Source organism: Vigna unguiculata, chromosome 11 (genome assembly GCF_004118075.2).
Source record: "Vigna unguiculata cultivar IT97K-499-35 chromosome 11, ASM411807v1, whole genome shotgun sequence".
Classification (NCBI taxonomy): domain Eukaryota; kingdom Viridiplantae; phylum Streptophyta; class Magnoliopsida; order Fabales; family Fabaceae; genus Vigna; species Vigna unguiculata.
In genome coordinates this window covers 20,176,906-20,203,248 of record NC_040289.1, presented here as the reverse complement: position 1 = coordinate 20,203,248, position 26,343 = coordinate 20,176,906, and the positions used below count along the sequence as shown (strand labels likewise).

The 26,343-nt window shown below is 34.5% G+C and overlaps 1 long non-coding RNA gene across 3 annotated transcripts; it reads right to left on the bottom strand.

The window, feature by feature from the left end:
- Nucleotides 1-23,376: 23,376 nt before the first annotated feature.
- On the bottom strand, nucleotides 23,377-26,136 carry LOC114168843. Of its 3 annotated transcripts, XR_003600773.1 has the most exons (5): nucleotides 25,478-26,136; nucleotides 25,238-25,333; nucleotides 24,796-25,040; nucleotides 24,307-24,649; nucleotides 23,377-23,608 (listed from the first exon to the last, which is right to left on the bottom strand). It is a non-coding gene; the product is annotated as an uncharacterized LOC114168843 (long non-coding RNA). The 3 variants fall into 3 exon arrangements; XR_003600772.1 differs by having other exon boundaries at nucleotides 24,307-25,040; nucleotides 25,238-25,375; XR_003600771.1 differs by having other exon boundaries at nucleotides 24,307-25,040.
- Nucleotides 26,137-26,343: the final 207 nt, after the last annotated feature.

The window sequence follows — 26,343 nt, the reverse complement described above, 5'->3', positions numbered from 1 at the left end:
CGTTTAAGAACTAGATGTTTCATACGTGTAGCTTCTCAAATCTTCTTGGATGACTCAGCCATGTCAACTGCAAAATGGAACTATTAATTTTAAACATTGTATTAAAAAAAATTGTTAACTATAACAAATACAACTAACTTTAATATATAAACCTCAAAACCTAACATATTTCTATTATGGAAGAGTTAAAATGTTCTCCCATATTCCTTCATTGTGATCATTATGATCATTATGTGTAGCATGAACTTCATCATTATCAACTTCATCATTCATTGGAAGTATTCACCTTAACAATGAAGGAGTATCTATAAGATTCAGTGCTGACTCATCATGATCATGACCATCATGCTTAACTTTTCCTTGAAGAACAATTGACCATCTCTCATTTGAAAGATCATTAACCTAAAAAAACTTGTTTTGCTTGGTATGCCATGATAAAAGGATTTTCCTTATAAGAAACCTTCTTAAGATCAACTAGAGTAAATCCCAACTCATCAACATGTACTCCTATATTGATGTCAACCCATTTGCACTTAAATACATGTACTCTAAATTTGATATAATCCACCTCCCAGATTTCTTCAATGACACCATAGTAACTTATAGAAGCCATAACAGGATTATTCTATTTTGAACTATAAAAGTGCATTGGTTCTGCTTCAAGGGTCACACCACTATTTTGCATATTAATTTTGTCATCTTCTACCTTTGTATAAAAAGACAACATATTAATGTCATATCTGGTCCATGTTATAACATCAAAGTTCGGTCCTCTAGCTAACCATTTTAAATGCTCAAAATCACAATCTTCTTAACTAGTTTTTTCTTTAAACCATTTCATAAAAGTTTTTTTATGTTCGATCAAAAACCACTTTTCATTTGCTCGAGGATTCATTGACTTTAATGAGCTTTTATGTGAGTCAATGTAAGGGATAACATCATCAGTATCATTCAATATATAGAAATGTGCCTGGAGGACTTCATGTTGATCTTTTCGAACAACCTTTACACCCCGTGTGTATTTACCTTCATTTCTTCCTTCATGTCTTGACTTTGGAATACCAATGACTTTGACATCTGACAAATATTCTATACAAAACTCAATTGCTTCCTCATCAATATATCTCTCAATAATAGATGCTTCTGGTCGATAAGGATTCTTCACATAACCCTTCAATATCTTCATATATTGCTCAACTGGGTACATCCATCTTAAAAACACAGGGCTACATATTTTAATCTTCCTTGCTAGATGGATTATTAAGAGAACCATGATGTCAAAAAATGAAAGAGGAAAATACATTTCTAGTTGACATAAGATAATGACAACTTCATTTTCCAAGTCATTTAATGTGTTTGGCTCAATTACTTTCTGACAAATACTATTAAAAAATATGCAAAGATGAGTGATGACTTGTCTTACATTCTTTGGTAAGATGTCACAAATAGCCATTACGAGAAGTTATTGCATGAGAACATGTCAGTCATGAGATTTCAAGCCAACAAGTTTCAAATCTTCCATTGAAACAAGACTCTTAATATTTGAAGAGTATCCTTGTGGTACTTTCATTTCGCAGAGGCATGCACAAAAACTTTTCTTCTCGACTTTTGACAAAGTATGACATGCTGGAGACAAATAAGTCCTTTTACCATAAGCCTGTGGTTCTAACTCCAAGCAAAGACCCATCTCAACTAGATTTTTACGAGAATTTACATCATCCTTTGTTTCCCCTTTAATGTTAAGCAATGTCCCAATTATACTATCACAAACATTTTTTCACTTGCATTACATCAATACAATGCTTGACATCTAATTTGGCCTAATATGGAAGTTGAAAGAATATTGAGTTTTTCTTCCATGTGTTTTTCATGATAGGTTTCTTTAGTATTTTTCCAAATGTGACATTGACTTGACACACTCGCTCATAGACTTCTTCTCCAAAGGGTAAAATAACTCAAAGTCGTTTCCCAACGAACACGGAATTGATTTTTACAAATTAGTTCTTATAAAATCTATACAAAAGAGTTAGTCAAATAAAATAATAAAAATATGGAAGGATTAAAATAAACAAGAAAGAAATAGAAAATTTAAAAGATAAAAAGAAATAAAAACAATAGTAAAGAAAATATATTGATTCCATTACTTTTTCAAAATAGATTCATCATCGGTTATCTAAAGATTATTGCTCAATTAATTATTGTTATAGATTTATAAATTAATCAATGTAAAGTCTCAATTAATTTGTTGACATTCTCACTTTTAACCAAAGTACAGTCTCAATCAAATTTTACTGTGCCTAATCATGTCTATTCTTTTATCTCCTCACCAAATAAAAAGCTTAATTAATCGAAGTAAAGTCTCAATTAATTGTAGTTAGAGTAAATACCTTTAACCAAAGTAAAGTTTCAATTATTGGTAAAAACTTATTTAATCACATGAAAGTTTCTAAATAAAATCAAAGTAAAGTCTCAATTAGATTTAAAAAAACCCTTGAACTCATATGATCAACATGCATATAGATTTAAAATCATTACTTTTTACGTGATTCAAAGATAAAAGACATAAATGGATTAAAACCTCAACAATAATAAAAAGAACAAAGAAATTAATTGATCTAACCTCAGAATCTAATTAAGAAATTACAATGGAATCAACCCAAGAAGTTTAGCCTTCCATGGAATGCAAAATAAAATAAAAATAATAGAAGAAAGGAGAGAGAAAGAAATTAGGCCCCCCTAAGGGTTCCAAAACTCTGAAGTCCCGAACTTGTCCTTTCTGCTTCTCCCTTGGTCTCTTTATATAGGAATTGGACTGGGCTTTTCTGTTGCTAAAATCTCTCAAATATCTTTTTTAATAAAGATAAAGATAAATATTTAAAAATATTTTGAGAGATACAAACTATTTGACAAATATAATTGGTTGATAATATCAATATCTAATATAATAAAATTAATTAATTAATTAAAGATATATGATAAATTATCACCAATTAGTATTTGTATTAATTTTCCAAATCAACCATTTGCAATCTCCTTCAATTATCTTCTAAATAATTCAATATCTTCAAGATATATTTGTTTGTTGTGGAACTAAAAAGATTCAAGAAGATCTTGTCATATTTAAAAAGATTTGGTAGTTATTATCTTTTAATATTTTATGATATAATTAAATAAGATAATTATTTAAAAATATCAAATAAAATATCTAAAGATATATTTTCCCAAATTATCTTCTATCATAAAGATAAAGAAAACCGCAAGGTCCAATTTTTCTTTCCTCTCTTCTTGGTTTAGCCAAACTTCATTTTTTCAAGCTTTTCTTGTCGTCTTCATGCAATGTTTGGCTTGGATTTTTGTACTTTTGATAATTTCTTATTCTTGGATTTATCTTTAAGGTGTCATGAAGCTTCAATCAATTTATTTCCACACCTCCATGAGCTCAATTTAGCTGCAGCTGCACTAACACACCTCAAAATATCCAAAGAACATTTATGCAACTAAAAAGCTATTTTTAACATGTTTTTGTATCTCATGCTCAATAAACCCAATAATAGGATATCCCAATTAAATCAATCTTTAAGCATACAAATTCAATTAAATACCCAGAATTAAACATTAAATGAGGGTAAAAATACACACTCATCAGTAGCAACGGGAAGCGGCGGCAACAGCGGGAAACAGTGGTAGCAGCGGGAAAGCAATGGCAGCAGCAGTAAGCGAGAAGCTTTAGACCACAAACATCGGAGAACCCTCGACGACGCGGCGGTGCGGTGGAAGGACGGTAGTGCGACGGGGAAAGAGCACGACGGTCGTGCTCCCCCACGCAACTACTTTGGCTTTGGGATGCGACTAACGACGGACGGAGCTCCCAAGCAGCGGCGTGGCTGTTCGAATGGAGCGAAGAGCGGCTTTGTGAATGGTGGCGAGGTTCGCGAAGGTGGATGTTTGAATGAAGAGTGGCTGTGTGGTGAGGGGCTTTGCGGAGGAGCGGCTACGGTGGTCGTGCGGAGGAGTGGAGTGGATGACAGTGGTGGTGTGGAGTGGAGCTATTGCAACGGGAACGAGAACGCAAAAACGAGAAAGAAGAAGCGCGAAGACGAAAAGGAGAAATGAGGGGGAAACCCCTGATGGAAAAAAAAGGTTGTACTACATTGGTTATACAATTTGTGTTTGTGTTCTGTGCAGAAAACCTAGGTTTTTCAAAAAAAATTTAAGAGTAGGTATTACAGCGGTTATATGGGGCAACCGATGTAATAAAGGTTGCAAAAATTTCAAAAATGCCACCGCGAATTGTGCTACATTGGTTTTCGTGTAACTGTTGTAATATTTTGTTGTAATATGCTATTTCTGCACTAGTGCAAATGTAACTATACCCAAAAGTATAAAGAAGGAAGTACTTATATGTGGACCGCATGGTTTTCTATCAAGTACATAACATGTACTATGAAGATGTAAAGGGAGCCAAATAATAAAACATGCATCATACCAAGGTAAATACCTTAAACTATATAAGCCATCATTCATGTAAAGAAATGATTCACGTAAAAAAAACATTAAGAATGGAAACCCAATTCATATGTGGGCCATGGATTTCTACCATTCAATTAATCATGAGATATAAATTGTGAAAGAGATAAAAGCTACCTCAACAATACATTTACGTGGGTTTGTACCTAAAACTTAAAGAAGTTAAATGAACTTGTGGGCTATGCATGGTTATCAAATCAAGAAAAAGTTGGCTTAAATGCTAATGCACCCAAGAAGTGATATAAAGAAACAAAGAGAACCTTATGGTGTGTTTGGAGGAGGCAATTCAAGAGGGTGATTCATTTATTTGGAGAATTTAAAATTCTTTGTGATGAAATGTTTTGTTTATATAGAGAAATTAAAAAGCATTTAAAATGCATGCATTTTTTTGAAGTATTTCAATTAGCTAAATTAGAAGAAATTCATATACCCTAAAAAAAGGTGGAATTTGAAATTCTTATTACTCAACCCCAAACGGACCCGACAAACCCAACAACCATGAAAGCAAATGGGTCGAGCAGAAGATCCAGACTGATGACTAACCAGACAACACAAATGGGTCTAGTAGGCCCAATGACCTAGACGGGTCGAGCGGGCTTGACTACTCAAACAGGTCGGTCAAGCCCGACAACCCACACTGCATGGGCGAGCCTGACGACCGAGATGTGTTGAGCTGTCCCAACGACCCAGACGGACCAGGCTGGCTGGACGACATTAATAGGTCGGGCAGGCTCGATGACCCAAACAGGATTAACGACCAAGACGAGTCAGATGGGCTCGAAGAAAGAGAGGGATGAACCGACCTGACAACCAAGACGGGTCAGCGGGTTCAATGACCCACACGATTGTGGCAGGCCAGACGACCTAGAGGTGTCGGGTGGGCCTGACAACCCAGACGTGTCGTGTAGGCCCAACGACCGATGGACCCGTTGACCTGACAAGCCTAATCGACCTGATGACCTAGTCATGTCTGACCGACCCAACGACCTAGACGAGCGCGACCGCTCTAACGACTAGGGCGATATCGATCGGCCTGACGACCTTGCCAGGTCAGGCCAACTCATCGACACAAACTTGTCGGTGTGCCGGATGACACAAACGGGCCTGACAACCTAAATGTGTCGAACAGGCTCGACGACCTAGTGAGGCCAAGTTAGGCCAACAACCTAGATTGGTAGGGTCGAGCTGGGTCGACGAAGTTGACAGGCATGATCGGTTTGTGTAGGCCGTTAGGCAGATCAAGCTTGTCTCGATCGTCGAGCCGACCAAACCTAGCTCGTTTGGGTTTGCTGGTCCGGCTGAGTCGTCGGGTCGACCCGACCCATTTGAGTTGTCGAGCCCGTTTCCAAATTTATCATGAACTCAAAACATAATTAAGCCTAAAATAAATATTTTTAAAATGAAATTTTATCTCACAAGAAATTCAATTATTTTATCCAAAAAAGAAATTGAAATTAAGGTATTTTATTTTCTTTATCCAAACAAGTTATTTAGAAAATGAAAGAAATTTAATTACAAGTAATTCAAATACAACGCATTTCAATTTCTCAGCATTGTTGAAATGTTTCATCTAAACACAAGGTTAAGCTAGCAACTGCACCAATGAAAATTTGAAACAACACCTACCTCGGCCTACCATAAAAAAAAGAAGAAGAAAGAATGCAAGGTTACCGACCAAGTATAATGCCCCATCAATAATCATAAACACATGTGATGTACTATAACCCTAAAATCAAAAAGTTGCAACAAACATACTAAAATAAGGAAAAGGATATTTTGACATCATTATTTAACTTATTTTTTAAACAACTTTGATTTTTTTTTTTTCAATTGTGAATAGTGGGAAATTTGGAATTGGAAATAAAAAGAGGCGTCATTTCATTTGAACCCAAAAAAAATCTAGCTTTCCTCCCTCATGAAACCCTAGGCCTAATTCTGTGATTTCTCTTCCTTTCACCATCATCTTCTACCTCCATATGCACAGACGATAGTGGCAATGACTTCACCGCCAGTTCCTAACAAACTAAATAGGCCAATTTCACCGAAGTTCCGTCATTGGTGTCATTACAGGAGTTCTTGTGGTCCTCTACTTGTACTTTCGATGCCCCAATCTCAGGTATTAGTTCATCTTTACGCATTTCAAATTTGTAGTTTTGTTTTGTTTGTGTTCTTTCCTTCCCATTTCACCAAACATTTTATATTTCTTTTGATTTGCAAAAGGCGCGTCGTTGGAGCCTTGGATAATAATACATTTGTTTTGTATGAATAAAGCAAACCTTCCATTTTTTTTATTCTCCTTTTTCTATTGTGTTTGTTGTTTTGATGATTCGAGTAGAAGAATGACATAAAAAATGAAAGAAATCCTATCAAACATATTTGGTGACCCATGTTCAAATAAGTGGGGAGCTAGAAAGGACGTTTTGTACAAGTCTACACAAAACTTGAAAAGTTAAACTTTTATGTGTACACAAATTTACATATACTTGTTATGGACCATAGTAATCAGATTTAATTGGTTATGAACCCAAACTAATTAGCTAGCTTGTATGGTTTCAAAAAAATAAATGACAAAAAACCTGTCAAACATATATGGTGATCCATGTGCAAATAAGTGGGGAGTTAGAAAGAACTTTTTGTACAATCTACTAGAACTTGAGAAATTAAACTTTTATGTTACACACGAAGTTACATGTACTTGTTATAGACCATCGTAAACAGATTTAACTAGTTATCAACCCAAACTAATTAAATGGCTTGAGTGGTCTCCAAAAGAATTGACAGAAAACCTGTCAAACATATCTGGTGATCCATGTGCAAATATGTGGAGAGTTAGGAAGGACTTTTTGTACAATTCTACCAGAACTTGAAAAATTAAACTTTTATTTTTCTCTCTTCATTAAGTTGTGGGGCCCACGAAGTTGGTTATTGGATTTTAAAATCTCCGCAGTACGGGATTCATATGTGGTTTAGAAAAATCATATAGTGGGGTTTTATTTTTATATAGTGTTTATGATATATAGTTAATAGATAAAAATATATGGGATTTTTTTAGAGTCTTAACTGAAAGATTTAGTATAAGATTAGATAAGGCCAAGCCCTAGAAGGTTTTAGAGGGAAGAATTAGGAAGGAGAGCAGAGAATGAGAGGTGCAGAGAATGAGAGGTGCAAGTTTCGGGTTCTAGTGGCTGTGGTAGAGAAGGAAAAACTCTTCAGAGAGATACCTTAAGTAGGGGAAGTTGACTTTCTTTCTTTTCCTTTTTTTTTTGTTTGAAGATTGTTTGTACTTGTTCTTTCTTCTTTCTTCATTATATGATTGTTTGATGGATAAATCCTTGAAGTGGTTGCTATCAAATTGTATGGTGCAACGTAAATGTTTTAGTGGTGTAGTTTCATTGAGTGCAAATTTTGTCTTGTCATGAATATGCTTGTTTCTTGTTTTGGTGTTTCTGGTATATATATATATATATATATATATATATATATATATATATATATATATATATATATATATATATATATATATATATATATATATATATATATATATATGTATGTATATATATGTATGTATATGTATATGTATGTATATATATATATATATATATATATATATATATATATATATATATATATATATATATATATATGGCATGGTTTTTGTATACATCTTCTTTTCATTCGTGATCTGTGGTGGAGCCATGTGCTAGTTACTTGCCAAGGTCTCAAATTTTTAGTTAAAAGAAAAGAGAAGAGTGATGTTGAGACGCATGCATCAAGCAAAACGTGGATTCTACCATAGGGTTCTCGTAGGTTTAATAAATGGGCAGTGGGGTTAGAGTCACGATTTATCTCTCCTTTGGTGTAGCAAAATTTTCGTTCTCGTTTGGTATATTTCTCTAGTTGGTTTTGGTGCAGTGTTATTTAGTTTTTTTTATGTCAATACATGATCCTTGGATGCAGAGTGCATGGTCGTGGGTTTCTTTTTTTTCAAGTCTAGGTTCTGTTACGTTTCATTCACGCTGCATCTGTTTTGTTTCATGAAGTTATTACCATCACGGGAATTCATACATGTTGCTGAGTCTGGGGTTGCATAGGTTCACAGGTTAATTTTCTTTTTCTTCTTTAAGCCTATCTCTTTTCATGTAAAGGCTTGAGATTCAATATTGAATGGGTGGGCCACACACAGCTATGAAATTGTTTTCCGTATGAAGTTGGTAGTGCAACCCTAGGTTTTTTTTCATCTTTTGATGGGATAACGTATGATAGAAAGAGTAAGTGCAGTGCATTTTTTCAAACTCCTTTTAATCACATGTTGATGTTGTTGATGGGACTTCTCTTTTTCTTTTTGTTCATGGTGGAGGCTTTTCTTCATTGCTTTTCTCTCTTTCTTCCTTTTTCCTTATTTCTTGTACGTAAATGTGGGTGGGTGGGTGCAGACCACCACACGTAAATGTGGGCTCATGGAGTTATTCCAAATTTTCCTTTTCTTGTCTTTCTCACGTTTTTAGATATTGGGTAGGAGGTTAGGGTCCACTTGCTTTTGGTTTTTCTATCTTTTGATGGGACGCTTGTTTTTTTTTACGTTAGCTAAATTTTGTGCAGCCATGTATTTTTAGTGGTTTGGGTTCTTGCTTGCATTAGTTTTTTTTTCTCTTTTTGTCTCAATTATCACACATGGTTGTACGTTGGATAGGTCCTCATGCAGTTTTTTTTTTCTTTAGGTGGCTTGAGTGCAGAGACCGAAAAGGGGTAGAGTAGGTCACTTTATCATTTTGTATTTTATTACATGGAAAAATACATGCACTCATGGTGCATTCACATTATTTTCTCTTTCATTAGATTAAAGTCTTTATGCTTTTGAACTTAGCATGAGGTGACATTTGCAGGGTGTGGTTGCAGCATGTGGGTTCTATATTTCTTTCGTCATTGAATGTTTGTAAGCAAAGCCATACACCATAATCTCTCTTAGTAGGGTCTATCATAGGGAATAAATGGTAAAATAAGTAGATAGTGGTGTAGTTATGTATTTGGTTGCCATTTGGAATGTTATATTTTCTTGTGGTTTAGAGAGACTAAGTGATATATGAATTTAGATTTTGCTATTGAGCATGTTGAAAGTGTTGTTAATTACATGAAGAATTGTTAGAATTAAGTGTTATGTGAGGTTTTTCGTACCTAGAGACCCAATGAAGACTCTTTCGCCTGTGTGAAGTAGTGGAAAGGGGTTCTCTTCGCCTGTGTGAAACAGTGGTACTGATAACGCCGTCGTTAAGCGATCAAATTACCACTACTTAACTTTAGCAACTTCATTATTGCCAAGTTAGTAGTGAACAAACTAGTTAGGGTTAAGCTAACTCTGAGTCGTCTCTCAATGAATACGAAATTCATTTCAAATATTTGAGTTTTATAAAAATCTATCCTAAATGCAATTAAAACTAGTAACTATAAAAATATAGGGTTTTGATATGAAAAGAATGAATGACACGCAAATAAAAGATTGTAAACACAGTAATAGTAAATAGGTCAATTCCATTGTATTCGATTAAGAAGCAAATGATGGCTTGGATGGAATACATGATAATATGATGAAGGAAAAAGAAAATAAAAGGAAAGGAAGAATGGGAGATGTGGTGGAAATCAACCCTTAGGTCTCTTTATATAGGCTTCGATTGGATTTGGGCTTTATCTGTTATGTTGTTGATGGCTTCTTCTTGTCTCCACTGAAGCTTGCATGAAGAATGGAGGCTCCATGGATGGTGTTGGATGTGGAAGCATGAAGGAAAGAAGCTTAAGGTGTTTGGTTTGGTGTAGGTGAAAGGATTCTTAAGAGAGGTGAGGCCAACTTCTAATTAAGGAAGAAGACTAGAGTAAACTAGAGAAGAGTTTACTCTAAGGTGAGCTCAAAATAGATTTGTGCACAAATTTGGGCAGCAATTCATTACTCAATTTCAAGCTGAAAAATACATCTTCTAAGCCTTCTATTTATAGGCTAAAATGAGAGCAAGGAGTTTCCAAAAAGTGGAGGGTAAAAGGAGTCAAGAAAGTTGAATTTTGGAGCCAAAAAGGAGCATGTGGGAGGTGTGACTTGCCACCTAAGCAAGTCACACTTGTCTTGCCATGGGAAGCTAACTCTCATCCTTGAAGAGCAATTTTGATAAGCTTCTAGGCTTTTCTAGAGTAGACACACTAATCTTGGCCCATTCGGTCCAATTCCCCTTTTTGGTCCAAAATTACTTCTAAAGCCCAATTTCCTCTAAGGCCCATGGCCCAAAGAAAACCCTATTCTACTGGGCCCAAAATACAAAGCCTAAAATAAAATCCTAATCTAGTATTTACAAGCATAGTTTCCTAGGCTAGGTCTTCACATCTTCCTTGGCCCATGTGAAGTTCATCTTGGGCTTTGCATGCGCATTTAAGCCTCATTCCTCTTGTATTCTCCTAACCATGGCTCTTGTTGTAGGTCCCTTGGCTCGAGGCATCAGTTGCTTAGATATTTTATCTTTATTTATTAATTAGCAACTTAATTTTGTCCAATTTCCAATTCCGCCTTTCCTGTTTAACCATTCTTTCAATATTGACAAAAATTTGACCAGAGTTGACTGCTGCTTTGACCATTTGACCGGTTGACTGCCCTATCAGAGGTTGACACGTGGCTAACACTCTCTTTCCAGAATTAGAGTTTCACTTTTGCACTCTTCTCCAACGAAGCTGCTACGTGAAGTTAGTGATGGGTGGCTGATGGCGCGGTGCAGCTGCAACTGCAATGACGACTGTTGCTGTCGGTGCTGGCTCATTCATGGTCACAGTGGTGTTGTCGGTGCTAGTGTTATAGTGATGACGGTACAATTTTCTGACGAGAAAATTCGTGAAGATGATGAAGGCGTTGTTGCAGATTTGTGCGGCTTATAAGGCGACTCTCTCCATGTTTCTGATCTATGTTGGTTGAAGGCGCGATGTCGAGGTGCCATTGTTCTGCTACAACGTGAACGACGAGGTTGCTGCGACGCAAAGCAGATCTGTGTCACTACTTCCATGGTGATTGTTGGTTCTACGTTTTGGAGTGTTGCACTCATTCTTCTTCTCCAGTGAAAGCATAGTGGTGCGGTGTTGCAGGTAACGTTTTGCTGCTGGTGCGATGCAAAGATGAAGGTGTTGCTGCTGGTGCATTACAGGTGCGTGGAGGTTTGCTGGTCACGTGGTGCAGCGTTTACTTCATTCCCACAGATCTGCGTTCCTCTAGTGCAAAGTAGAGGTGTTGCTGGTGAACGTGGACGGTGGTGCAGGTGGTTCGGTGGTTTGCAGTGTGAAAATGGTGGTGGCTTTCATAGTGGACTCCAGCGCGGTGCAAATTTGTTGCTGCAATGGCTGTTGTTTCGGTGTGCAGGTGCAGGAATCAATGGCTGCGTTTTCCGGCAAGGCGCGATGGTGGTCCGAGGTTGACAATGTGGTTGCGAAGATGATGGTGTAACTGCACCGTTTACGAAGATGGTGGTGGTTGCTATGGAGGGTGGCGGCTGCCGGCATCGTGATGGTGGGAGAGGAGAAATATTAGGTAAAGGGTTTCATTTTGGGAGATGGTGACGTGGTAGTGTATGTTTGACTAGTTTAGTGAATGGAGGATCATGACATGTGTCATCATGTGGTTAGACAAATTAATTATTGGCATGATCTAGTTGAATAGAGTTTAAGTGGTAGAAAGAGTGCCACTTAGTAAAAGCTAAGGGTGCAGAACAAGTTTTTGTGGTCCACTTGCAGGAGGAGTGTGTAAAATAAAACTGGGGGTACATTTATCTCCTAAATTATTCTTTTCTAGAATTTCCTTATTTTGGACTTATTTTGTAACTTTGGATATTTCAAATCCAAACTTTTAATGACCCAAATTAAATTCCAGCTACATTAACAAACGTTAGAATATCCAATAATATTTTATGCAACTAAAATCAATTTTTACGCCATTTTTACCTTACGTATTCAATAAATCCAATAATCACAAATCCTAATTAAATCAATCCTTAAACACATAAATTCTATTAAATCCCCAAATTTAAACATTAAATAGGGCAAAAATTGGAACTCATCATGTACCCTCTTGCCTGTGTGAAGTAGTGGGGAGGGGAAAAATGTTTCACCTTATTTCGGCTCATTACGAGTATAGAGCCCAATGTGTGATGCATCGACGTTTTTACTCGTAATACCTTGAGGAATAAGGGTGATGAGTGCGTATTTTTGCCCTCATTTAGTGTTTAATATTGGGTATTTAATTAAATTTGTGTGCTTAAAGAGTGATTTAATTGACAGCTCTGATAATTAGGTTGTTTGAGCTTGTGTGATAAAAATGTGTTAAAAAGTGATTTTAGCTGCATAAATTATTTTTGGATATGTTAAAGTGTGTTGATGCAGTTGAAGTTAAGATTAAGCTCATTCAAGGTAGGAAAATAAATTGATTGAAATTACAAATAACTTTTAAATAAGGCTGAAATTAGCAAGTTATGGAAAAATCACTTCTGCACCCCTAGTTTTTACTTATACATTCCCCTCTTTCTAAATGGGTCTCACCAAAAACCTATTATGCACCCCCCTAATATGTCTATTTACACCCCTCCTCCCACTTAACCCCAACTCACTCAGATCATGCCATGTGGCAATCCCTAACTTTCAAATTTGTCTAACCACATGATGACATGTGTCATGATCCTTCACTCACTAAACTGGCCAACCATATGCTGCCACGTCATCATCATCTTCAACCTTCATCTCTCCCATTAGAAACCCTAGGCAGCCATGGAAATCACCATTTCAGCGCCGACAACCGTGACCAGCAACCAAGCTCACATCATCTTCTTCCACGAACCATATTCGTGCACACCATTGTCAGCAAAGCTTGCATCCAACACTCCACCCTGAGTTCAGCGTCATCGTGAGAACCTGCGGCAGCCACTGTGTCGCACGTCGCCGAAGCAGCCATTGGAGCAACCAGATCTGCATCTGCAACGCACTCACGCCAGCCACCATGGAATCACCATGCTCGTTGGGAATGAGCGAACCAGCAGCAACACTACGTTGCGAGCACACAACAACGTTTTCCATCAGCATCCCCTGCATCAGTTCACATTGAAACAACACTGTCCCGCATCCACCATGAACGCACATGAGACAGCAAATAGGAGCAGCCTCATTCCTTGTAGCAACTAGGAGCAGCCAAACAGTTAACTCTGGTCATATATTCAAATCTAGTCAAAGACCAGTCAAATGAGAGGGGTTTAAGTGCAAATATTCATATTTTTGGATTTTCCAACAAATTTAGACTACATGATTAAAAATGGCTTATTGAGAAAATTAATGCAAATATTATTTGGTGATAATTTATCAGATATCTTTAAATAATTAATTTATTTAATTATATCTTAAATTATTAACCAACTATATTTGTCAAATAGTCTATATCTCTCCAAATATCTTTGAATATTTATCTCTATCTTTATTTTAAAAGATATTTGAGAAGTTTTAGCAACCGAAAAGCCCAGTCCAAGTTCTATATAAAGAGACCCAAGGGGAAGCAGAAAGAAAAGACAAGCTCAGGACTTCAGAGTTTTGGAACCCTTAGGGGGGCCTAAACCTGTCAAATTTGCCAATTTCTCATGATTTGGCCCTGTCCCACGGGTTAGGGCTAGAAAAGCCCACATGGCAAAAAAGCCCCTCATTGAAAAAGCCCACAAAAGCCCTGTGGGTTAGGGCTAGCCCATGGACCCTTTTTTTTGAAAAAAAAAATCATCCTGAATACAAGAAAAAATGGAAATAATTGAATAAAAAACACCATATGCATCTTTACTGTTTCTTAGTCTTGTTCCAATTCAACAAAAGTTAACATTTTAGAGGAATACAAGTATGCAAAACAAAAATCAACATTTCCAGTGAAGAAATAAGTAAAAACTAATTCTTTCCTCCTTATTCCATGTGACATAATGTAGACCCCTCCTCCACGCAGAAATTGCAGAACTGAACCAAGCACAACATAAAAAAGATATTGTTTGCGTGGTCTATTTTCAACCCTATAATATAAAAAGATTCATGTTCTCTGATTCACATTCATGCACCATTAATAATGCAAAATTTTCACTCTTGTCTTATCATATCTATCGAATATGCCCTGCAAAATTGAAGTAGCACATTCAAATACAATTAAATGGATGAAGATCGATTATAAAACACAATCTATTTAACAATTTTTGGTAGTAAAAGTAGAGACACCATCAAAACTATTCAGTATAATAAAGCTCATGATTTGATGAAGTACTTGTCAGCATAAATCCATCCATCAGGCAAAAACATAAAACAGTTTTATGCAGTTAAAAAAACTACTTAATTAGCACATGAATTAAACACAAATTTCAAACTTAATCTAACTTGAGTGATACAAGTATCCAACCGATAGAAGACTAAGAAGACAAAAAAAAAATCAAAAGCAAGGAACATCCTCAATCTCCACACTAATGGATCACAAATCTGCATACATGTTGTTCTGACAAAGCATCTTCAAAATAGTGATGTTAGGCATAAAAACAAATGACTATGTGGTTCACAACATGCCAACAACTAATAACAAGCATAGGGGAAGAAGTTACTGTTGGTGGATCCAAAAATAAACTTTGTTAATGGTAAAGTTGGGTCATTTAATACATAACACATAACTAGGCATATATCAAAGAATTAAACACCAAATATATTGAGATAATGGATTAAGTGTATAACAGAACCTGAAAAAGTGTCATTGTTGATGACTTTCAACATCTTCAAGTATAGATTCATCAATGATTCCCTCATGGCCAAAAATATCTTCAACAACTTCATCTATTACAACCAATTGAAATACAATTAAACAACTACTCTAGAGTTAATTATTTAATGTAAAGTAATTTTAAAAATAATAGCATATAAACTTACCGCTAGGATTTTTAGAAAATCCATACAACCAATTTTGAGTACAAATCAACATTTGCACATGCTCAGGAAGAATAGAGCTTCTATATTTTAAAAGAACACGCCCACCTTTACTAAAGGCCGACTCTAATGCCACTATAGTAATGAGAATACTAAGCACATCTCGAGCCATTATAGATAATATAGGAAATTTTTTCTCATTAGTCTTCCAATATTTGAGTACATCAAAATCTTCATTGTCTTCATCATCATCTATTGTTGGTTCATCTAAATAAACATCTATCTCATTCTTGCCAACAATAGATTTTGATTCATTCTGATACATTTTAAAATCCTACAATGAACACATATTAAAAGAGAACAAAAAAATATAAAAACAATGAAAACTAGGTATAAAATGCTTACAGAAATAATCCTTGATCTCTTCAACTTTCTTCCTTTGATATTGGATTGAGACATTGAGATATATTCAGTTGGTGATTGGGAAAGAGAAACATCAGGGATAGACAAGTTCATTACATATTCTTTAAACAACCTCTTGAACTTCTCTAACACTTTCTCTGTTTTCTCTTCATAGGTCAGAATGTCCAACTTTTTATAACAATACATTATAAAATCAACTTTTAGTCGTGGGTCAAGAATAGCTCCAAAAGCTAACCCAACATTATACTCCTTCCAATACTTTTGAAACTTCTCGTTCATATTCATAGCCATTTGCTTTAAAGTGACATCGTCATTTAACAAATTCTCTTCAATAATAAACTGAATTTTCCAAATTTGCATAAAATACAAGTTTGAAGTGGGATAAGATGAACCAAACATCATGTTTGTAATCTCATAAAATGGTTCTAAAAATTGACACATTTTCTCTCCCCTATCCCATTCCTCAGAAGATGGACAACTTTTATAATTCCTATCAACCACTTTGAGAATTTCAAAAGCTTTCCTATACTTGATTGCACTCTCAAGCATCAAATAAGTCGAATTCCATCTTGTAATCACATCTAATCTCAAACCAATGCTCATATTTATGCCAACATCACTAACACATTCTTTGAATTTGAGAGTTCTTCCATCTGATGATTTAACATACTTAACACTCTCTCTAATACTATGAAGTGCTTTTTCAACCACCTTTAAACCATCTTGAACTATCAAATTAAAGGTGTGAGCACAACATCGTACACGGAAAAACTCACCATCACATAATAAGTTTCTATGAACACGAAGATGGCTTTTTAAAATGTCTTGTAAGATATTATTAGCAGAAGCATTATCCAAGGTAAGTGAGAAAATTTTCTTATCAATGCCCCATTGCTTAAGGCAATAAAAAATAACACTTTCTAGTTCAACACCCGTGTGTGGTGGTTTCATTCGACAAAAGTTAAGAATCTCGCTTGTCAATTTCCAATTTTCATCGACAAAGTGTGCAGTTAGGCAAATATATCCTTCAGAAGTAATTGCAGTCCAAACATCAGATGTTAAACAAATTCTATTAGGAATCCTAAACATCATTTGCTTAACTTTTTCCATATCTTCAATGTATTCCTTTTCTACATCTAAAACAGTAGTGTTCCTACATTTCATGTCAACATTAGGATTAATATATTTTATCCACTCTCTAATTCCTTCATATTCAACAAAATTATAGGGAAGACTGTGCTTAATGATGGCTCTCGCAAGTAACTTACGATGAATCTTTTGATTTATCTTTCTTGTACCAAACTTTCCTTCTTGATTCAAATCCACATCTAAGTTTGCAATACTTCTACATGCATTGACATGCCAACTTAAATGTGAAGTCCCATAATTGTTTTTAGTAATGGGGTTTTTGCCAACTTTGTAGTTATGACCACAATACTTACACGCAGCCTTTTCAATGCCATCCTTGTCTTTCCCTAATTTTGTGAAAAAATTTCAAACACTTAATACTTCTTTTTTATTTGTGGCAACACTTTCAGATGGACCAGGAGTTTCAGATGCAAGATCATCAGCCAAAATCAAAGGATTACTCTTAAAGTTGTTCATATTTAAAAGATATTGCCCACAATTGCATAGACAATGATATTTTTTTCATTAATTAAAGCTAAGAAGTGAGAATACTAGAGAACAACAAAGAGAGAAAGAATATTTCGACCATAAAAACATTTTGTTGACCTTGACAATTGTTCTTGTGATAATTGTCGGGATCCAATTAACCTTAACAATTTACTCACTCAACAATAACATGAATAATAAGATGGTTATAAAAATATGAATTCAAGAACTAACAATAACTCAAAATATGGTAATTATACCATGATGAGGAAATTTATCAGTTTTAAAAATTTAAACTATATTTCCATGCTTGATCAAATTATGAAACTAAACATTTTCTAATGCTAATTAGTCTAATTATACAGCTAACCTGCTAAATATGTTAGTTCAATTGAATGATCAATTTGTTTAGTGGTTTAAAGGCCTTTCAGTGCCTATAAATCAAGCTTTAAAGAGTAGGATGAAGCAGAAACGCCTCTGTGATCCATGATTTGAAAAGGCATCCTGCTGCAGCCTGAGTCTCGAGAAACTGAAAAAGGAGTAGTATTGTTGAAAAAGTCTCCGCTTGCTAGTTTCCTTGAACTACACTCATCCTTATACATTCAAAATAAATTTTAAGGTCACTTAACAAGTGAGAGTGCAGATAACAATGAACATGGCACTCTAATCAAAACCACTAATGCTGAACCCCCCAACCAAAAACAAAAACAAAAACAAAACCAAAAACTTCTTGTAAGAATCAGAACATTTAAGTGATCTTAAGTTATTGATTATTATAAGAAATAAGTGGGGGAGAGAACTAGCTAATTAAAGTATGCCAACGAGATCAACGAAAAAATAGTTGTATCTTCAACTAAAAGGGAATTTAATAGGGGGAAAGAAGAAAACTCGTAGCTTACCTACCAAATACCTAACACAATTGAACCATTTTGGCAGCTAAGAAAATGTAGGAAATTGAAACAAAAACATCCATAGAAATTATAAAAACTTCCATTCAATTGCGCTAAAATGACAACTTCCAATTTCCCTTTAGGAAAACAACCAAAACAAATGAAAAGAAAACTGCAATCAAAGTAAGAAACATCATGAGATAATTCCAAAATTGCGATTTAGAAAAAAAAAATACACAGATTATAATATTCCAAGCAAGAAAGAAATCTTACCTCAATTCAAACACCAACTCTCCAGCACCAAAAAAACTCCAAAATCTACCTCACGGAATCCAATTCTTGGTCCCACTTCACTTTAATTGAATTTGTTTGAGCTCTAATTTTATATCTTCGAACCTCCGTCCCTGGAACAGTAAAAAAATAATGATTGAATCCACTGGTTTCCCTCAAAAGGGGCGTGAGAAATACATTTTGGCCACCAATCAAGCAGAAAATCAACACTCAACAAAAATAAAAACAAAGAAAAAAGAAGACTTGCCGGAAGTGAAATTCGAATCCGGTAGTGGGTTTGTTCTGCGAAGATGTATTTGGGAGTTCTCAACAGAGGAGAGCACAACGAGATTCGTGGAGGTTTGTGAGTGAGAAGAAGAAGTATCACGAAAATTTTCAATTCGCAGAAAGGAAAAGTGTTTTCAATGTATTTGACAGAGGAGATATAAAAGTGACAAAGTCGTGGATGAGAGAAGCTTCGCAGACTTTCAATATGCAGAGAGAAAAAGGCTTTTTATTTAAAAGGGGCTAAACCCACACTAATCGTCCCAACCCACTTTAGTCAGGGCTTTTGGGATTGGGGGCTTTTACAAAACTCTATTAGATGGGTCATTAAAATGGGGTTTAGTTTTAAAGGGGGCTGGGGTGACCTATAGGTTATGGGTTAAAATGACAAGTCTACGGGGTTTAATTTTGTTTCTTTTCTCTCTATTTTTCTTTCTATTTTTATTTTACTTTTGCATTTTATGGATTACTAAATTTTTGGGTTACTAAATTTTTTGGGTTGATTCCATTATAATTCTATTATGGATTCTGAGGTTAGAATAAAATAATTTCTTTGTTCTTTTTATTATTGTTGAGGTTTTCATTCATCTATGTCTTTTATCTTTGAATCACATAAAAAGTAATGATTTTTAATCCATATTCATGTTGATCATATGAATCACGGGTTTTTAAATTTAATTGAGACTTTACTTTGATTTTATTTAGAAACTTTCATGTGATTGAATGAGTTTTTACCAATAATTGAGACTTTACTTTAATTAAAGGTATTTACTCTAACTAAAATTAATTGAGACTTTACTTTGATTAATTAAGTTTTTTATTTGACAAGGAGATAAAAGAATAGACGTGATTAGGCATAATAAAATTTGATTGAGACTGTACTTTGATTAAATTTACTGTGGATAATCTAAAAGTTCTCACTTTTAATTGAGCCTGTACTTTGGTTAAAAGTGAGAACGCCAACAAATTAATTGAGACTTTACATTGATTAATTTGTAAATCTACAACAATAATTAATTGAGCAATAATCATTAGATAACCGATGATGAATCTATTTTGAAAAAGCAATGGAATCAATCTATTTTCTTTACTATTGTTTTTATCTCTTTTTAACTTTTCTATTTCTTTCTTGTTTATCTTAATCCTCCCATATTTTTATTATTTTATTTGACTAACTCTTTTGTATAGATTTTATAAGAACTAACTTGTTAAAAATCAATTCCGTGTTCGTTGGGAGACGACTTTCAGTTACTTTACCCTTTCTATTTTGTTGACTACTATCTTAGCAATACTGATGTTGCTATAGTTTAGTAGTATTAATTTGATCGTGTCAACGACAGCGTTATCAAAGGAGACAATTTGGCTGCAATAGTGGGACACATCGAACCATCTGTTTCTAGGAAACTAGATGTTGTTGTGGGGTAAAAGGCCGAGGAAAACCAAAGCTTGATTATGATCACTATGTTGAAAGATTTTAGATGAATGTGATTCTATGTTTGGTTTGGTATGATTGTTTGGATTTTGGGGTTTGTGTGTTCAAACCAAGGATGGATTGTGATCATAATTCTTAAGTGTTACTTGAATGCGACGTTGAGTATTAGTGGACATGTTTTATTTACAAATTTCTTTTATAAATATCATTGCTTATGGTTAGCTTACCCCTTTTTGTTTGTTTGGTGTGTTAATTGGCTATGCGATGATCGTATAACATGTATGTTATACGGGAGCAAATGATAATGCAAATGTTTCTGATACAAAGTAGATTGCAGAAAGGATGGGATGAACTCAAGGGTTTATTATTTATTTAGTTGATTTCAATAAAACAGTGAAGACTATGAAAATTTAATTTATTTTCTTGTATTAAATTGGAAATTTGTTTTTTTATTTATTTACTATTATCAATGGAAGTTTTGAACTACCTATTTACATTTAAATTATAATTTTTTTTTGAAGTACATTTTTGTGAAATAATTGTTTTACTTCTAAACGAAACGCGAATGATAGCTTCTCATGACATCCTAAATTGGGGGTGTTACAATGTACACACGAAGTTACATGTACTTGTTATGCACCATAATAATTAGATTTAACTTGTTATCAACCCAAAATATTTAACTAGCTTCACTTGTCTACAAAATAAATGACACAAAACATGTCAAACATATATGAGGGCCTAGTTAATTACTTTGTGTCATTGTTTGTCCTCATATAATTAACTATGTCCTAATATATGTTTGACATCTCCTAATTAAAACCACTCAAGCCAATTAATTAGTTTGGGTTAATAACTAGTTAAATCTGATTACTATGGTCTAAAACAAGTACATGTAACATCGTGTGTAACATAAAAGTTTAATTTTCCAAGTTCTGGTAGACTGTACAAAAAGTTCTTTCTAGCTCCCTAGTTATTTGCACATGGATCAACATATATGTTTGACAGGTTTTCTGTCATTTTTTTTTTTGGAAACCACTCAAGCCAATTAATTAGTTTGGGTTGATAATCGGTTAAATATGATTATTATGGTCCATAACAAGTACATGTAACTTCAAGTGTACATAAAAGTTTAATTTTCCAAGTTCTGGTAGACTATACAAAAAGTTTTTTCTAGCTCCCCACTTATTTGCACATGGATCACCATATATGTTTGACAGGTTTTCAATCATTTTTTTGGAAACCACTCAAGCCAGTTAATTAGTTTGGGTTGATAATCAGTTAAATCTGAGTACTATGGTCCATAACAAGTACATGTAACTTTGTGTGTACATAAAAGTTTAATTTTTCAAGTTCTGGTGGACTTGTACAAAACGTCCTTTCTGGCTCGCCACTTATTTGCACATGATGTCGACCAAAGGAAGAAGATGGACATCTTGCTTCAATAAGGAGTTTTGATGATGATGAATTATAAAGAAGTATGGAAGACTTGATGATGATGCATGAAAAAATGTTGAAGACTTAAAAAAATGCTTGGATTCAAGAGATACATTGAAGACTAGTACATTTTATATTTAAAGTTATTGTAATAAGCTTAACTTTCTCTAGTTAGTTGTAAGCTCACAACTCCTCTAAGAAAAACTATTTTTTTTTTTGCAAAAATCAATGTGGTAATCGATTACCAACTTATGATAATCGATTACCAACTCAAAACTTCTATTTTTCGAAAATCCACTTAAGATAATCGATTACCACGAATGATAATTGATTACCACTGGCAGTTACAATCCGTATTTAATTACATACAAACTATTTCGTATGCAATTACATATGGGCTATTCTGTATGTAATTACATATGGATAATCTGTATGTAATTACATACGGACTATTTCATATGTAATTACATACGAATTATTCCCTATGTAACTACATACAGACTATTTCGTATGTAATTACATACGGAAGATTCCAAATGTAATTATCTCGATTGTTTGACCTATTTTCTCCTTAAATAGAAGAACAATTTTTGCAGTTTTTAACCTGGACATTATACAACTTAGACAATATTTGAATACAAAACAAGTGTCAAAGTTTACAAACTAGTAGTACAAGCAAAGATATATTACTCTAATTAATCCAAATAGTATCTGAATATAGAACAAGTGTCAAGGTTTACAAAGTGAAAAACATAAATAAAATATCCACTACAAGAAATATGATTATTATCTATGCCCAAAATTCGTAGATAATAAACAATTTTTGTAAGTAATTTGTTGTTATCTACGAATTACCTACGAAGCGAATTTCGTAGGTATTGGGTTGGTAGGTAATTTTAACTACGAAAATGTCATTTGTAGGTAACGTCATCTACGAACATTACCTACGAAAAATTCGTATATAAGAGACATTTCCCATTACTAAGGTTATCTACGAAATATTTCGTAGATACCTTATCTACGATCATTTTCATAGGTAACTTACCTACGAAATATTTCATAAATAATTTACCTACAAAAATCTTCGTAGATAATTTACCTACGAACTTTTTCGTAGATAACTTAAATATATATTAAAAAAATAAAACAGGTTCTAGATTCTCAAAAATTCTTTCAAAAGCTGCATTTCTTATACAGTCTCCATAAATTTGCTTCGTATGTATTGCATAAAATCCTAATCAAGTTCTAATAAACATAATCTAAAAGTTCTATCATAATTCAAAAATGTAAAAATTCTAAATGCCTAATATTTAGTAGTCATGGGTTCTCGTCTTGGTGACTTTTTTGTTGGTTGCTTTGTTGTGGTTGTCCCGGTCTTGTTGAAGTTGGCGTTGCTCATATTAATGTTATCGCCATCTCTTCTACTACTATAGCATCTATCATACATTCAATCTTGATTGGTAGGAAACCACTCCATGGTTTGTGTATTTAAAGCATAAAACTTAAATTAAAGAAGTCAAGACTTACAAAATGCAATTAAAAGTCAAATTAATCCAATGCTAGATGAATGCAATTAAAAGTCAAATTAAAAATCTTCGCAAGCATCAAAATAGAGACAATGTTCTTGTAATTCACTTAAAGGAAGGTGAATGCAATTAAAGCCTATATCAAAGCTACATTTTTAAATACCTAATAAGTAGGTAATTTTCTATGATGGAACTGGATCAGGTGAACCTGATGACTGTCCAAAACTTACCATGTAGCCCCTAAGCTTCAAGCATGCCAAAGATCCCTACACAAATCAACACACACCTCAGCATATATATGCATGCCTCGTTAATGCCTTGTTATTGAGAAACCAAATACTAATAGAATGCAACATAACATTATGAATTCTAAATTAGAAAAAGGTTTAATGTAGAGAAATTCATTAAGATGTATGAGTTCAGATGTTGGTGGGGAACGGTAATCATCATATCTAGGACTTAGTTGGTGTTTAGTTCTAATTGGTTATTAACATAGGATCATCTGAATTATAAAGTATAAATCTAATCTCATACCTACAAACCAAATTATTATCATAGAAGGAACCTGTAAAGGATTAGAAAATAAGCAAATTCTAATGGATACATCCATGCAATAATTTGGCTTAATAACTTTTTAGTTCTCATGGTATACACCCTTTTATCCTGAAAAATCAATGATTTTGCTTTTGGTCCTCGTTATTTGGTTGTACTCCCTGTAATATTTGATACACATTGAATTAATCCTTGTAAAATAGATATTATAGGAATTAATATCAAACAAAGACCAAAAGCCAAAGTGATTGAAACCAATAGTAATTTTATGCAGGGATTAAAACCAAGAAGGACATATATTACAAGGACTAACATGCAATCTAATCCTAATCATTCTAGTTTTCTACTCAATTATCAAGTTTCTAATTTTGAAATTTAATTTGGGTGTAGCATAGAATAGAATAGGTACTACCTCAAAGGTATATAGACTACTTCAACTCCATTGCCTGACGTAATCTCTTTGACGCGAGCAACAAAATCCTCTTCTTTATAGATTATAGGTATAATTATTTGCAACGTACCCAGTTTCGTTTCAATGTGTCTAAATGGTACCCGCTTTTAACTTTGTATCTATTTAGTACCCAAATTAGTTAATTGGCATCAATGTGGTCCATCCCGTTAAATTTTCAGAAACGCCGTTAACGGAACAATGATCTGACATTGTAGAACGGATACGTGTCAATGAGAATAATTGTACAGTGGCAATGCAGGTCTTTGGCAATAATCTCTTGTGAAGGCCTCTGCTGCTTATAATCCTGCAAAAGAATAGTTCACCAACTTAATCAAGGATATACAATCAAATTTATGCACTCTAATAGAATCTTTGTTATCTAAATTTTGCAACAGTTGAGATGCATCAAAAGTTTATTTTAACTTATGTAAGAAGTTTGATTAATTTTACTTTTCATTTCTTTTTTGTAAGTGTTAATGCTTAATATTATGCTATGAAAGATGCCACACTAAAGGAGGAAAACAGTCTTCAGCAACTCTACGAGGAACAAAGAAGCCCCCATGTGTGCTAGTATCCGAGGCAATTAGTGTTTTGCAGAGCATGTGAGGGGTTGATTTAGTTGGTGATCTTTCATCTCCCTCTTCTTCTGCTCCAAATTCCTCAAGTTCTTTGCCCTCTAAATTCATTCCTTCCAACTGAAAAGAATCCAGTGTATTCAGAACTACTTGATGTGAATTTCTAACATTTTAAGCCAGAGACAACTGTCCCTTGTTCTAATTAAGCAATGAAAGAAGCTAAAATATTTACTAGTTCCCCCTAAAGAAGCACCAAATTTCAACCCTTACAAGTTAGAAACACACCAAAACATAAACAACTTCAAATGAAAACCAACCTCGGGCTGAGGAAGCAAAGTAACATGTGTATAAACCTCATCATTCTCCTTGTTGGCCTGTTCCGCGAAGAGCAAACTAAGTATGGTGTTCCTAAACTACAACAATCAATTTGATTTGCATTTGAGTTCAATATTTACCTATAAACACAATTGAGCAGAGAAAAATGAACAAACAGAAAAGGAATTGGGTAGGTGTTGGATAAGAACAAGAATATGCTACCGTGAAGGAGAGAAAACAACCTGAGGCACCACACTATCGTGCTTAATCTTCCCTAGAACTTCTGTTTACATCTTGAACTCTTCACCACCACCATCGTCCCTTCCTCCAACATCGCCTTGTACGAAGTCCCCAAATTGCCCTTCCCCAACATCTCCGTCGAAGACCTCAACCAATCCTCCAAATCGAAACTGTATATCCCCCTTCAAAGAACACCAACTTGTTTCTTTCCGCCTCCACTCAACCCCCGGTGATGTTCTCCTTCGACGACAACGGCCCCGCCTCCACCAGCACGGCACATGCCTCCGCAACAGGCTTTGGCAGTTTTGCTGACGACATAACAACAACGCCGCGATGAGACTGACCCGACAATGATTGCGACAATGGCGCCCGTGGAGAACTTCTTGGACTTCTTATGCGTCATGACCGATGTTAAATTGGAGGAGGGAGACAGAGACGGAGCTGGGATGAAAGGAATTTGATAGGTGACGTTGTAGGAGGAGAGATCCAAACAAATGAATCGAGTGAGGCGAGTGTGACTCGGACGGAACTCACCGGAGAATTGGTTCTTCTATAGGTCGAGGTAGCAGGGGAAAGTGAGGTTTGATAAATTGGCAGTGATCTCGCCTATGAGAGCGTTAGAGCTGAGAGTAAGGATTTGCAGAGTTTGGTTTTGGGAAGATCGATAGATAGAGAGGGAATAAAACCTACGTAAATAGTGTATTATTTTTAATTAAAAAATTATATAATATTTACATACGAATTCTTTTCGTAGATAATATTTTTTCATACTAATTTTTATATTTTTTTATAATTATTATTTTCTACTCTTATTTTCATAGATAATTATTCGTATGAAAATTTTTTGCTAAAGTATGTTATAATTACC